The sequence below is a fragment of the Bombyx mori genome, chromosome 1, assembly GCF_030269925.1.
Source record: "Bombyx mori chromosome 1, ASM3026992v2".
Taxonomy (NCBI): Eukaryota; Metazoa; Arthropoda; class Insecta; order Lepidoptera; family Bombycidae; genus Bombyx; species Bombyx mori.
Window position 1 is genome coordinate 5,210,928 of NC_085107.1, and position 15,414 is coordinate 5,226,341.

The window sequence follows — 15,414 nt, forward strand, 5'->3', positions numbered from 1 at the left end:
ATGGTATGTAATAAAATATTTAATACCCTGAACTTTCTTTATTAGTTTTAACTTTATTGTGATCGAAAAATAGGCTTTTTTTGGAATAACTGTTATTGGAGTATTGAATTAATCACCTTCTATCATCCAAACCATATTCCAATAGGAACATCTATGTTGTAGTTCGATTTTGGTTTTCGGCTAGATAAGCAGACGCCTGTCCAATATAAATCCTTCTTGGAAGTTGTAGGTCTGGCCATCAGGACGGCCGAGATTCATGAGAGGATAAATTTAAGCTCTAGACTCTGGTGTTGCTCATGTTTGAAATCAACGGCAGCCACTAATTATCACCACTAAGGTCATCGCTCTAAAACTAATCAATAATAATGAATAAATGTAATGAGAAAAACATGATAACTTATGTGAAAATACAGATATCAATACTAGTACTACAATTGACGTTAATCCTTCGGAAGTAGTATGAAGATCAAGTAGAAGTAACCCAAAATCAGATAAGGTTACTCGTATCTCTAATAGCATACTGATATTTTGTATGAATATTCTAATTAATGAAAATCTCTTATAGAATTCTGTATAATATTTTAGTTATCAGTGTGGATCTAATCGAAAACGGCAAAAGCGCAAGGAAATTCAGCGAATAGTTTTCTGGCTTGCGCCGCTTCAAGTATTAACTCGACGTGGCCTAAAGGACGTCCGGCGCATTCGTGTTGAGCGATGCACCGGTGTTCGAATCCCAGGCGGGTACCAATTTTTGTAATGAACTACGTACTCAATAAATGTTCACGATTGAAGGAATAGCATTGTGTAATAAAAATCAAACCCGCAAAATTATAATTTGCGTAATTACTGGTGGTAGGACCTCTTGTGAGTCCGCGTGGGTAGGTACCACCACCCTATCTATTTCTGCCGTGAAGCAGTAATGCGTTTCGGTTTGAAGGATGGGGCAGCCGTTGTAACTATACTTGAGACCGTAGAACTTATTTCTTAAGGTGGGTGGCGCATTTACGTTATAGATGCCTATGGCCTCCAGTAACCCCTTAACACCATGTGGGCTGTGAGCTCGTCCATCCAACTAAGCAACAAAAAAAAAAACGAAAACAATAATTAGGAAAAAAATAATTAAGTGAAATAAATCACCACATTGGACTTCAAAGCACTAGGGCCTTTGTTGTCGCAGTAATTGCTGTGATCGTTGGCCGTAAAATGAATGTACACGCAAATGGCTTCCTCGATGGGATGCAAGCTATTGAATGAGCATACCGACTAAGCGTAAACTCCGTGTGCCTGGACGATCCATCGTATAATAAATTAAATGGACGGACGACGTTTAATCACGTTAATTCGAAAATAGAAGTAATAGAAATTGATTATATTAATTATATTATAAGTATATACGCACGCATACGGGGCGAAAACGTCACTTATACAAATTATTTAATATTTCAGGCGTAACGTTGGAAAACTCAACATCTTATTACATACAGTTTTTATATAGTTCTACTAGACTAAAGAAATAAAAACGATAATATTTAAACTATAACTTTGAACTTTATCAGTAATAGCAAACATCTCACTGATAACTATTAAAAAATGTATTTTCTCAATCAGTTCAGTTTTAACACAAATTGCAAAAGTGACTTTATAGCATCGTATGTGCGATATATATTTAACTATATTAATTATATTCGTATATAATATAATATTATAAAGAGGAAAGATTTGTTTGTTTGTTTGTTTCGAATAGGCTCCGAAACTACTGGACCGATTTGAAAAATTCTTTTTCCATTAGAAGCCGACATTGTCCCTGATGAACATAGGCTACTTTTTTTTTATTTTTTTTTTGGTTTCATGTGTGTTTTAATGTTTCCGAAGCGAAGCGAGGGCGGGTCGCTAGTTCGTATATAAAATGATAATAATTAGTAACAGAAGAAATAGAAGAACGGTCGAATGCATTTTTTGTTCTAGTTGTCAATCTTTTATTTTAGTACTTATTGACGAAATTTGTTTGAATAAATGACAACACCAAAACAATTGTTTCTAGCTGGCTTAACAAGCTCATGGCCCGTCTGATCTTAAGTGGTTACCGGTGCCCATTGACATCAACAACGTAAATGCCGCCACTTCTCCTTGACACATAAGGTCTAATTCTCAGTTTTATAGTACAACAGCCGCCCCCGCCTTTCAAATCGAAAAACATAATTGCTTCACGGCAGTAATAGCTAAGGTGGCAGTACCTTCTCGTAAGGGCTCACGAGACGTCCTTCCACTAATAATTACGCAAATTATAATGATTGTAGGTTTGATTTTTATTACACGATGCTATTCCTTCATCCCGCAGAATTGTTCTGGATGGGTGGACAAGCTCATCTAATGTTAAGTAACTATCCAAGCATATAAACATCGTAACGTGAATGGCAGCACCTATCACGAACCATAGGGCTTAAACATCGATTTTACGGCGTATGATTGAAGCATCGATTATGTTAGTTGAATGATTACTCTGTACATAACAGTGCCTCATGTCAGAAATAGGTATTAATATGTTTTCCGGTGCTAATCCTCCGCCGTCGAAATAGGTTGTAAACACGCTATGTATATGTACTTTTCACTGGTGGTAGGACCTCTTGGGAGTCCGCACGGGTAGGTACCACCGCTCCGCCTATTTCCGCCATGAAGCAGTACTAGGCTGCACTAAAAGTATCAGGAATGGAATATTTCCACTGTTCCTGTCATATTAAAATCTTTTTAATTGAAAACTCCTTGGTTTTAAAAATCGAATACCATTTATTTATTTTAAAAAAGATTCTCGGTCTTGTCACGAGGTTTTGTCAAACTTGTTTAGTCGTTGAGAAAATGGAATTGACTCGAGAAAATTCAAGAGCGATGATTTATTATGACTTTCGAAGTGGTTTAACACAAAAACAGTGTGTTGACCGGATGATTTCTGCATTTGGTGATGAAGCCCCATCCAAAACCACAATTTATCGCTGGTTTGCTGAGTTTCAACGTGGACGTGTCAAGCTCAGTGATGATCCCCGTCAAGGTCGTCCAAAAACTGCAGTCACCCAAGAAAACGTTGATGCTGTGCGTAAGCTGATTGAGGAAGATCGACATGTGACATACCGCGAAATTCAGGCAACTTTAGACATTGGCATGAGTCAAATACAAATAATCTTGCATGAACAATTAGGTGTAAAAAAGTTGTTTTCCCGATGGATACCGCATTCGCTCTGTGAAGAGCGAAAAGCGGCTCGCGTTACTTGGTGCGTCAGAACTCTCGAAAGATTCCACGCAGGATCCTCAAATGCTGTATACAACATTGTATCAGGTGACGAATCCTGGATATACGCGTACGAACCCGAAACAAAAAACCAGTCACGAGTTTGGGTGTTCGAAAATGAGTTAAAGCCAACAAAAATTGTTCGTTCACGTAGTGTTGCAAAAAAAATGGTGGCCACGTTTGTCTCCAAAATCGGCCATGTTACGACTATTCCTCTTGAGGGACAAAGAACGGTTAATGCAGAATGGTATGCTAGCATTTGTTTGCCACAGGTCGTTTCTGAACTCCGTAAAGAGAACTGCAACCGCCGCATCATCCTACATCACGACAATGCGAGTTTTCACACCGTGCACAGAACAAAAGAGTTTTTAGAGCAAGAAAACATAGAATTATTAGATCCATCCGCCGTACAGCTCCGACCTAAGCCCTAATGATTTCTATACTTTCCCTAAAATAAAGAATAAATTGCGTGGACAGAGATTTTCATCACCTGAAGAAGCTGTGGACGCCTACAAAACGGCCATTTTGGAGACCCCAACTTCCGAATGGAATGGTTGCTTCAATGATTGGTTCCATCGTATGGAAAAATGTGTCAAATTTCGCGGAGAATACTTCGAAAAGCAATAAATACATTTTTAAATAGTAATGTTGTGTCACTTCGTTAATTCCCGAAATTTTCAGTGCCGCCCTCGTAATGCGTTTCGGTTCGAAGGGTGGGGTAGCCGTTGTAACTATACTGAGACCTTAGAACTTCTCATGGTGGGTGGCGCATTTACATTGTAGATGTCTATGGGCTCCAGTAACCACTTAACACCAGGTGGGCTGTGAGCTCGTCCACCCATCTAAGCAATAAAAAAAATAAAAAAAAAAACTTATAAAAATTGGCGCCTTTAGAACTTAAGTCCCGGAATAATCACAAAACACGATACAAATACGTATTGTGTTTCTATTAACACAGTATGGATTATTTATGTGTACATTTACTCAAACGGACAATCCATCTTGACATAACAAACACAGTATCTTGCGTAACCAGCGTAACTGAAGTGTTTATACGAAGGCAGCTAACCATAAATAATGCGAATGAATTATATTAACAAGAAGCTTGAATTTTCATATGAATCAGCTATGCGAATACATTGGGACACGCTACACGTTAATATCTTAGTATTGTTGAAATTGACGATACCACGTAAACGTCTTTAGGCTGATCGCTCTTAGAATTACGACACACGTATAAAAAATGCGATAACTATGGAAGCCATTATTGATTTTCAGATTGTGAAATGGTGATTAGCTTCACAAATACATATTTAACGTTGTAGAATAAACTATAATTGTGTTCGAAAAATTTGTCAATTAGACGATGATTTTTGAAGTTATACTTCTTTAGGCGCGTTATGAAAAATTGATGAGAGTGAAATTTTACGATGCGCGCGCACCGTGACACAAATTTAACAGAATGAAGTTGCCCACTAAATCGCTTATTACAAACGACCGACGTAACTTGGTGAGTCTGAATATAGCCGCAGGTGAACTTTCCGAACCGTAGGAAGTTGTTTAATCGTTTTTTTTTTCAAATTTATTAAAATTTAAATTAAAAAAAAGAAATAAATTTAATAAAAATAAAGTATAACTTCTTACGCGCGTACATAAGTACACGCACCCTTTTTTTTATTAGCTGACTCAAGTATTTCCTTACAATATTCAATATTGAAAGACATATCTCTGTAGTTTATCTTTCATTACCCTCAAGAAATAAAAAAAAGCTTTCTAACAGCCCCTTGACAGGATTTATTTTAATGGGTATGCAGATTTCACAGCTCAGCTAGTATTAAGTGGCGTCCGGAGCTCCTTGACATCACAAGTTGAATACGATCCACCTTGGAGTATTAGGTGACAGTCCTGTCTACATTGAACTAAAAATATATATAACTAGCAGCCCGCTCCGGCTCCGCTCTTTTTTTTTTAAATAAAAGAACACTTATTGCGGCATAGCTATAATAGTTAGACATATGCATTTTCTAAATAATAATCTGTTCTACAAAGACGTATTTTATTTTATTCTATTATCAATAGTTTTTGGAGGGCACGCGATGTTAAGAATATTTTAGGTAATTTTTTACACCTTGGGTTATTGGAGTTTTAGTAAGGATTACTATTTTTTTTTAAAAGATTATAGTCGGTCACTCGAGAATAGTGTAGCTTCCAAACAGTGAAAGAATTTTTCAAATCGGTTCAGCAGTTTTGGAGCCTATTCAATACAAACAAACAAACAAATCTTTCCTCTTTATAATATTAGTATAGATTATATCCTTAGCTTTAAATAGCGACATGTGATTGATCATCTCAAAAATAGGCGAGAATTGCGATTATTTAGCATTGCGTGCGTATTCTTACACAAATTATATTGTTTGAAGGTTTTGTTTCATCATTCAATTAATTAAAATTATACACTTTTTATAGTGTAAGTGTTTTTTATAGTAAAAGAATATTCAGCGTTGGTAAGAACAGGTCGCCGGTAGCAAAGCGTCAGACAGCGACAGAATCTCATTTAATAAAGCTTCAGAATATTGCATCGTCTCCTGAATATTGCATCATAAATGTGCAATGTCTATAAGTGAGTAGCTGTAATGTCTAGCAGACGTGTAGGCGACGACAGAACGGAGACTTTATTATAAAGTATTTTGCATCGATAAGCTAGCCTTCAGCTACAGACTTATAAACATGTCAAATTTATTTAAATTTTAAACCAAAAATTAATATCGTATTTACCTCCTTATATCAATAAAGCGAGCCCGTTTGACATTCAAAGCAAAATCGATTTAGCTATTTTAGATGGAGTGCAAGGACAAATACATACATACAGAAGAGTTGTAAGCTTTAAGAAGAAAATACAATTTGAATAAGGTTAATGAACGCAAGGTAAGATACCATATGTTATCATTACCGTTGGAGCTAAATTTCCCAACCTACCGTGAACGTCTTTATGCATGATAAGATATAGTTATAACTTCACCACAAATATTTTAGTATCAAGCTTAGGACTAAAAATTCAGTACTCGCGAGGCACATTAGTTACCTACTACAATACAACTGAACTAGGTACATATTATATTGCCTAAGTATGTGGCGATTTTTGGATCGTATCTTTGGACCAGCGTAGCGAAACTGGAGGATTACTAAACCCACAACCTGGTCATTTATTTTATTTATTAATGAAAAATAGTAAAGATGAGACTTCGTGTTTACATTACGACTGGCTGAGTGTTAGATGATATGAGTAATTTGTAGTTGCTGAAGTACGTAGGACATGTAAAAGTATTGTGACTTTAACCAGAGGTATAACATCACTTTCAACGTCGAGACACAATAAAAACTAACTCCTTTCAATAAAACTTCAGTGCGCAAATCCTCGTTTGCTTTGCAGTCCAATGGGTTTTATTTCTATTTGATTCTATTTTTCATCACATGCTGTACAGAAGCATAACCATTTCAATAATGCGCAAGCTGTTCAATTTCTTTAAGGATAAAAGTATAATATGTCAATATGTCACGTTTTCGATACGATTATACTGCTATTTTTTAAACTAGGTTGGTAGGCGAGAACATCGTGCAACTGGTGTTTAGTGTTTACCAGGGTCCGTAGATACGTGAATGACGCTATCTTCCTTGAGACGCGGCGTTGAAGAATCAGTTATTCATGTCCAAACACATCGTCTATACAGTCGCGCACTCTTGGCAGAGTGGTCGCGATTATTCCCTGTCTTTCAACTCAGCAAGTACTTCATAAGTATGGTCTCTGTATTCTTTCATTAATCGTCATATATAGGTATATCATGATTCTCCTTAAAATTCCTGGCTACATTATTGGCAGACCAAAATCATGGATAATTTTTTTTTTTTTTTTTTGTTTTTTTATTGCCCTTGTAGGCAGATGAACATACGGTCCACCTGATGGTGAGTGGTTACCGTCGCCCATGGACTTCAGAAATGCCAAGGGCTGAGCCAAGCCGCTGCCTACCGCTTAATACTCTCCACAAGCCTCGTTTGAAAGAGGGACATTTTAATTAATTACAGTCGATGGTATACAGTTAACGGTAGAACATCAACCTAACCTAAAGCCTAACAGTACAAAAAACAACCTAACTACACACGAATTATTTTAATGATCGTGAAACTCATCGTTTAATTTTAATCTTCCAAAATGCCCTAATAATATGGGTGTAAATAATTTACTTTCATAGCGAGAAGAAGCCTTAATGAAGCACGCGCTTAGTTGATTAATAATTTGCTCGCTGTTCATAAGGACATAAAGAGCATCGCTTTTATAGTTTTCTCGAGTTAAATAACGTAACTGATGAATATTATGTAAATAGAACTTTATCATTTATTAAGTGCACATTACATTAAAGGATTTTGTGAGAATCGTGACTGAATTTGCCGGTGGGTTTGTAGAATTTGGGATTTTGAAACAAAAGTGCTTGTGACATCGATGTGGCGCTTCCCGATAACTTCAAGTATTAAATTATATTAATATAAATTTATTTTATTTTTGTACACCATTAAAAAATACAAGAGCTGAGGGTTTATGGGATAGAGAGAGCAATATTAAGAACCAATCGTTTTATGACAAGTCAGATATCGTCTAAACTCGAATAGTATTTCTTAAAGTGCGTAAAACTGATAAGTATTAAGGCTTGTATGATAAATAATTAATTACTTTGTATTGAATATTTTAACGTGTTGATGTTAATTTATATATTAAAATCCTCAGTTGCATAAAGCAATAATCGGTCTCATTGTAAAATACGTATTTTGGAAGATTTCGTTCAATTAAATTTAAAGCAATGTTTAAGGGTTTAATGTTCACCGCAAGAGTAGTTTCAATAAGCTTACTGGTGGTAGGACCTCTTATGAGTCCGCACGGGTAGGTACCACCACCCCGCCTATTTCTGCCGTGAAGCTGTAATGCATTTCGGTTCGAAGTGTGGGGCAGCCGTTGTATCTATACTTGAGACCTTAGAACTTATATCTCAAGGTGAGTGACGCATTTACGTTGTGGACTCCTATGGGCTCCAGTAACCACTTAACACCGGATGGGCTGTGAGCTAGTCCACCCATATAAGCAATAAAAAAATTATTTATTATTTTACCGTTCAATAAAAACTTAGATACCAAATGAAAGTTTCCTATATAGTATTTTGATCATATTTTTCGATTCACAAATTTAATATCGTTAGCGATTTATTAATCTGCACTCCCGAAGGAAATTCTCTGACGGCATTCCACAGCGTTCTCCATTTTAAAACTGAGCACGGGAACGTGTTAATTTTGTTTTTTTTTTTAATTTAAAAACTTTATCTTTTATTTTCCGTAGCGTTTCGTCGACACTCCCGTTCCAATATTGTCGTGAATTAAACTCAAACGCAACAGTTTAATTATTAAAGTTAGTTGAATCGCTCGGTTGAATCGGTCTAACGATTTGCATTTTGTGTTTGAGATTTTTGTATTCTCCTCGTCCGTTCCGCTGCTGTTTACGTTTTTTTTAATAACTTTACTGGCTGAGTGTGGTGTTCGAGGTCGGAAGTTTATTGTTTTTATTTAACAATGTAAACTTGACATTCTCTTATTTAGTTTACGCTGATTGATGCAGGGTGATTATTTCGAACTTTCGCGACGAATAACGGATGCCGCTTTTTTTATTTATTGCTTACAGGGTGGATGAGCTTACTGGAGCCCATAGACATTTACAACTTAAATGCCGCTACCCACCTTGAGGTATGAGTTCTAAGGTCTCAGTATAGTTACAACGGCTGCCCCACCCTTCAAACCGAAACGCATTACTGCTTCACGGCAGAAATAGGCGGTATGGTGGTACCTGCCCGCGCGGGCTCACAAGGGGTTCTACCACCAGTATAGCGTATTTGCTCGTCACGTCACCCACCTCAGTGACTGCTGTTTGGTTTGAAACAAAAAAAACTTTGAACCGTGCGTAATTAATTTAATCAGAAAATGATATGAGGTGTGGCAATGAAATTTAGATTTCCTTCCGTGTAAGTAAAAGTTAAAAAGAAATAAAGTTAAAAAGAAATTAGTCAACTAATATTAGAAAGAAAAGTTAAAAAGAAATTAGTCAACTAATATTAAACAGAGAATAATACAGTCCAGAGAACTCTTTAGTCCATAGACAGAACAGTCCAGACATTCGAAAATCAAAGGAAACACTAGTCCAGAAAGCTTAGTTTAATAAACAGAATTCTATACTTATAGAATTCAGCGTATCAGCGCGTCTATTCTATCTGAGATCTTGCTGATTCATCCCTGTTGAAGACTCATCCCTTACCCTGCTTTTTCATTAAAGTTTTACATAAATTAAAAATAAGAGTGTTAATATTGTGACCATAAATAAAACTACGCGAACAACAAAGTGAGACAATCGATTAAATTCCCAAGCTCTTGTTCTGTTTTTGTTTTGACATAGTAATAAACCAAGCGATTAATTAATATTTAACGAAATTGTGAGTTGACCGTCTGTCTGTGGCATTCATTCTATTTGGTCACAGTTAAGCTCTGTCTAGTCGTGTTACGGGAAGTCTATTGTAGCTAAGCGGGTAATACCTATAGTGTTATTATTTTTAAGCTTTGAAATGGCTGAAACGAGGCTCAAGCATTGGAGCGTTGGTAATAACAAGGACTACAGCGTGTACGCGCAAAATTTATACTGTGAAAAAAAAAAACGCTCTTTCATGTTGTTATAGTGGTAAAAGTATTGAAAGCTACAAAGTTGGTATTTCAAAATAACGAGACTAATGCTTACTTCGCGGCAAACATAAACAAGAATATGTTACCTACTCGTGCGAGATTTTAGTACGCCTTTCCGCCAATTTGTAGCGATCTCAGTATGCTGGTATAATACTCAAAGTACCCAGCCTGTTCTGCGATGATCTCTTAGTCACTTTTAACGAGACCCATGGGAGGAGATGGTTTGTGCCAATAAATATAATCGATAGATATACCGCTCTGATTAAGTGAATAAAAGCATTTGGAAGTAAACGACAAAGGGTAGATCCTCCACTGAGCAAGAGAAATGATTCAAAATGTTTTTTTTTTTAGGAAGGAACGATTACTGGTGGCCTAGGGCCTTTCCAATTCACCAGGATATGTGGGGGAGCACATTCACTAACAGTTGCCCAAGCGCCTCCCAAGGAGACCTATCAGCTCTAGAGCAGCTGCTCCGCAAATGCATGATCCAAATTTTACTGTTCGGAAATTATAAATAAACACTTTTTTCATGAAAATGTCGTTAGCAAGATTCGGGCATCTCCCCAACGTATCGAATTCTACCGCTACCGGATACAAGCGTATCAATTGAATTATTAAATACAATTAACTCTGAATATGAAAAGAAATATTGCAAGATCGACTTAAGCATAGTTGGAATATAGACTAACAGAATTATAGCACTTTGAAGTCGTCTTGTCCTAAATGATAAGACGTTCGGTGTACTCTTATCGAACATTGAAGCTATGTCGGTATTCAAATCCCATAGATGGGTACCCATTTTTCTATAGAAATACGTAGGTAGGACTTTCCAAATCTTCAACAATTTTATTACACGCTTACACGATGTTATCAAATGTTAACATCGTGTAATCAATTTCAAACTCGTAAAAATAATACTCAATAATCTAGATGAGCGTCTTATGAGCCCGCACACATAGTTACCACCAGCCTACTTAGTTGCGAAGTATTAATGTGTTTCGGTTTATACCATACAATATACCTTATATCTCAAGGGCTTTATACCAAGGCTAAGGCGAAGGACCTTATATCTCTTATATCTGGGTGGGGCTTTTTTATTTTTTTATTGCTCAGATGGGTGGACAAACTAATGACCCACCTGGCGTAACTGGAGCCCATCTAAATCTATGTACAACGTAAATGCGGCCACCCACCTTAAGACAAGAGTTCTAAGGTCTCAGTTTTGACACTAGAACGGCTGACTTATCCTTCAAAGCCGAAGTCAATCGTAAACATTTGGTAAGTAAATATTTTATTAGAAAAATTGGTACCTGCCTTCGGAATTCAGTTACACCTTCTCGTCTTATCCCTTAGGCATTAAAATAGAATAAAACATCAATGTTGTTGTCAAAACATCAAAAGTAGAACGCGATTCATGATTAATGCAATGCAATATACAATCTATTCAATTACAATTAACTCTTTTTTTTAATTGCTTAGTTGGGTGGACGATCTCACAGCCTATCTGTTGTTAAGTGGTTACTGAAGCCGATTGACATTTACAATTTAAATACCGCTACCCATCTTGAGATATGAGTTCTAAGGTCTCAAGTACAGTTACAATTTTTTTCAATTTATCAAATTTACATCAGAACCAATGGACGAATCATTCACCTGAATAAATAGCAGACTATTACACAGCGCCTCCGTCTTCCCGGAACTCAGGTATTAAGGTTAAATGTCAATAAGCAATGCAGTAAATGCATCTGACAATATTATTTCCGTTTCAAATCGAGGAGAGCTTTGAAGTCAGCACGGAAGCGCTCTTGAACTGCACTCCCATTATTTAGTCGAGCTTTAGTGCTTCTTTGAGAAATTAAATGGCAATTAACGGTTATATTTTCCGTTCGCTCAGTGCAGCGCTGAATCAAAACGAGAGACTAATTTGTAGAATGATCTATGAGTAAAGTTTATCTAGTAAAGGCAATAAATGTAAACAAGTTGATATCAAAGGATTTTTATAATGTCAAAGATATTTTCGTTTTATTGTGTAGGTGTGTACAGAAGGACAGTATATTTTTTTCAAAACATAAGGTTTTTTTTTGTGAAATGATTTTTGCGTCGTCATGCTGATTTGTTTGATAGAGAGTATATAAAGGATGTTCAATTTGAAACACATTTATTTTGTTGCTTTATTTATGTTGTACTCATTCAGTACTTACAAAATTTTACGTAGTCTGGCTTAGTGACTGTAATCCTGTGAAAACAGAGTCGAAAGTAAGCTAGCTTTGTAACCAAAAATCATATATTACCAACTCTAATTACACGACACAAGTCGACAGAATTCAATTTTGTAAGTTTTATATATCCGAAATTTCATCGTTCCTTTTAAATAAAATTTAATTTTCCGTAATTAAAGCTATGATTTCTTTCCGACGGTCGAATACTTGATGTTATTATTGGCCTCTCGAAAATTATTAGGAAATTTTTAGCGGATTTTCACATAATTAGGGCGCTTAGTACCACCATTTAATACCAGATGAAACGCAATTTCGTCTCTCCTGTAACAGCGCTAATATAAACACATAATTTTACTGGTGGTAGGACCTCTTGTGAGTCCGCGCGGGTAGGTACCACCACCCCGCCTATTTCTGCCGTGAAGCAGTATTGCGTTTCGGTTTGAAGGGTGGGGCAGCCGTTGTAACTATACTGAGACCTTAGAACTTATATCTCAAGGTGGGTGGCGCATTTACATTGTAGATGTCTATGGGCTCCAGTAACCACTTAACACCAGGTGGGCTGTGAGCTCGTCCGCCCAACTAAGCAATAAAAAAAAGAGTTAATTGTAATTGAATAGATTGTGTATCGCATTGTGTAAGCAATAAAAAAAAAAAAAAAACAAATAACCAAACTCATATTATAGTTACATTTCAAAATTATTTCATTCCTCAAATTAGCATTATCAACATTTAATAATTAAAACGTACACAATATTCGCGAATATTAATTAAAAGAAAACTTCAATTTAAAATAAAATTATTAAAAATAGTGGCGTGGCTCAACTTCTCTCAATAGACAAAAAAAATTCCATAGTTACGACATGATACAAAACATATTTAATCTGGATGGAGATGGTTGGTAGTTTATTTATGGCGTTTACTTAACAAGCATGATGTAACTAAAATTAACCTCAAATAATTTACATAGCGGTAGGCGGCTATGCCCCTGGCATTGCTGACGTCGATGAGCGACAGTAACCACTCACCATCAACATCACCATTACCACCACCATCACCATCACCATCAATCAGGTGGGCCGTATGGTCGTCTGCATACAAGTGAAATAAAAAAATACAAATAAAATTTGGTGCATCAACACATTGACAGTATGTATTATTTCAGCATTTAAATCAAACAATTAGATGCTGTTTATTTTGGTGAGGATATCAGTATCCTAGTCTAATTTGTCTACTTCGTTATTGCGCTTGCTTGGCCTTAGTTAATTGGTGCTTATTTAAGCATATAATTATGAATGCTGCGTATTTCAACGTCATTTAAAAGAAATTGAAAAACTGTAATAACGTTGCAGATTCTTTCAAGTTATTTTATGTGTTAATAATTTATGTGAACGGCCTGGATTAGCAATTTATTAGCAGCTTATTGACGTGATAACAGTTTGGTAACAACTTGTCAGCACTGATCGTATTTTGAGTCGGCAAGGTCGTGCCGTGTCATCATTGTGCCAGTTTTTGAAACGTAAAATAGGCGTTATACAATATATGTAATTAGGAATTCGAAGTCATATCTCAAGATAATTCACATTTGCGATATCACATTTGTTACGCGAACTTCTCTATCCATATGCGACAGATAGCGCAATATATTTATTTTATTGCCATTGTAGGCAGACGAGCATACGGCCCAATTGATGGTGAGTGGTTACCGTCGCCCATGGACTTCAGCAATGCCAGGGGCAGCACCAAGCCGCTGCCTAAGAAAATTCCTTTAATACCGTTTTGCTGTTATGTTATGTTAACAATGCAATTATATTTGTAAAGTGAAATTAATATTTAATTGTATTTATCTGAAATTGGTCCTCCGACAGTCCGTTGTTTCGTTCGTACCTATAAACCTTCTTGTTTGTAGACGAAAACTATGAATATTGAGTTTCCAATAGTTACGTCCTTATTTTTCTAGATAGGGTATGAGATAGATTATGTATTATGCCTTTATTATCTCTACAAATAACTTCACTAACGTAATTAGTTTCTAAAAGTTTCGAATTACGAATCCAGTTTTAAAAGATAACTTCTTCTGTTACATCGTATGTTCGAAACTGGTAAGTAACTGTTGTCACTGTAATTTGATTTTTTCAAAACTTGATATAGAAGATTGGTAAGGTTTATTTAACATAAAAATAATGTAAAATTGCCATTAATGTACAGTTTTGGTAGTGGTAGAAAGAACAGAAAACATGTAAATATTTTTCTCAGTAATTAATATTATATATGAGTTTTTTGCAGATTTTTGATTGGTTTAATTTAATATTAGATACACCGGGAAAATCCAAAAGTCTCAGGTAAAACTAGTCTAGTTGAACCCAAGAGTATTAAGCTTATCTACGCACTGTATAACGATAATATGTAATACTAGACAAGTTAGGAAACAAAATATATTGACGTGTAAATTTTGTAAATATAAAAATCAGCATAGTAGTACTTAGAAGTATAGATTGTTATGTGTGATGATTTCTGTAACGAATTTATATATTTTTGTTATATAAAACTTTAATTGAAACTAAATTAGGTAAATAATAAAATTCGCAATTATTATTATATATTGTTTTCGATTGCTATCGTTTGAATGCGTATTCCTAGAAGTTCGATTCGTTAGAAAGTTTTTAACTAACATATTTATATGTATACTAATATATAAATCTACAGTGGTTTTTACGGGTGTTCCGTTCTAACTACTGAACCGTGCATCCGATTGACTTGAAACTTGCTATCCATGTAGAAAATACATGTACTTAATGTATAGGCTAATATTTATATGAGTGTTGGACTCCCTAATAATAATGACTATAAATAATAATGTCAATTTTAAATGCCCAGCGAAGCGGGCGAGTACGGCTAGTTCTTCATAAAACTAATTAATATTATATTTTATTTGCGTAATTACTGGTGGTAGGACCTCTTGTGAGTCCGCGCCGCTAGGTACCACCACCCTGCCTATTTCTGTCGTGAAGCAGTAATGCGTTTCGGTTTGAAGGGTAGAGCAGCCGTTCTAACTATACTGAGAACTTATATCTCAAGGTGCGTGGTGCATTTACGTTGTAGATGTTTATGGGCTCCAGTAACCACTTAACACCAGGTGGGTTGTGAGCTCGT

At 35.9% G+C, this 15,414-nt stretch overlaps 1 protein-coding gene across 1 annotated transcript in view; it reads left to right on the forward strand.

Moving 5' to 3' along the window:
* LOC101738352 (zinc finger protein SNAI2) overlaps positions 1-15,414 on the forward strand; it is a 138,036-nt gene that overhangs the window by 113,437 nt on the left and 9,185 nt on the right. The window lies entirely within an intron of this gene.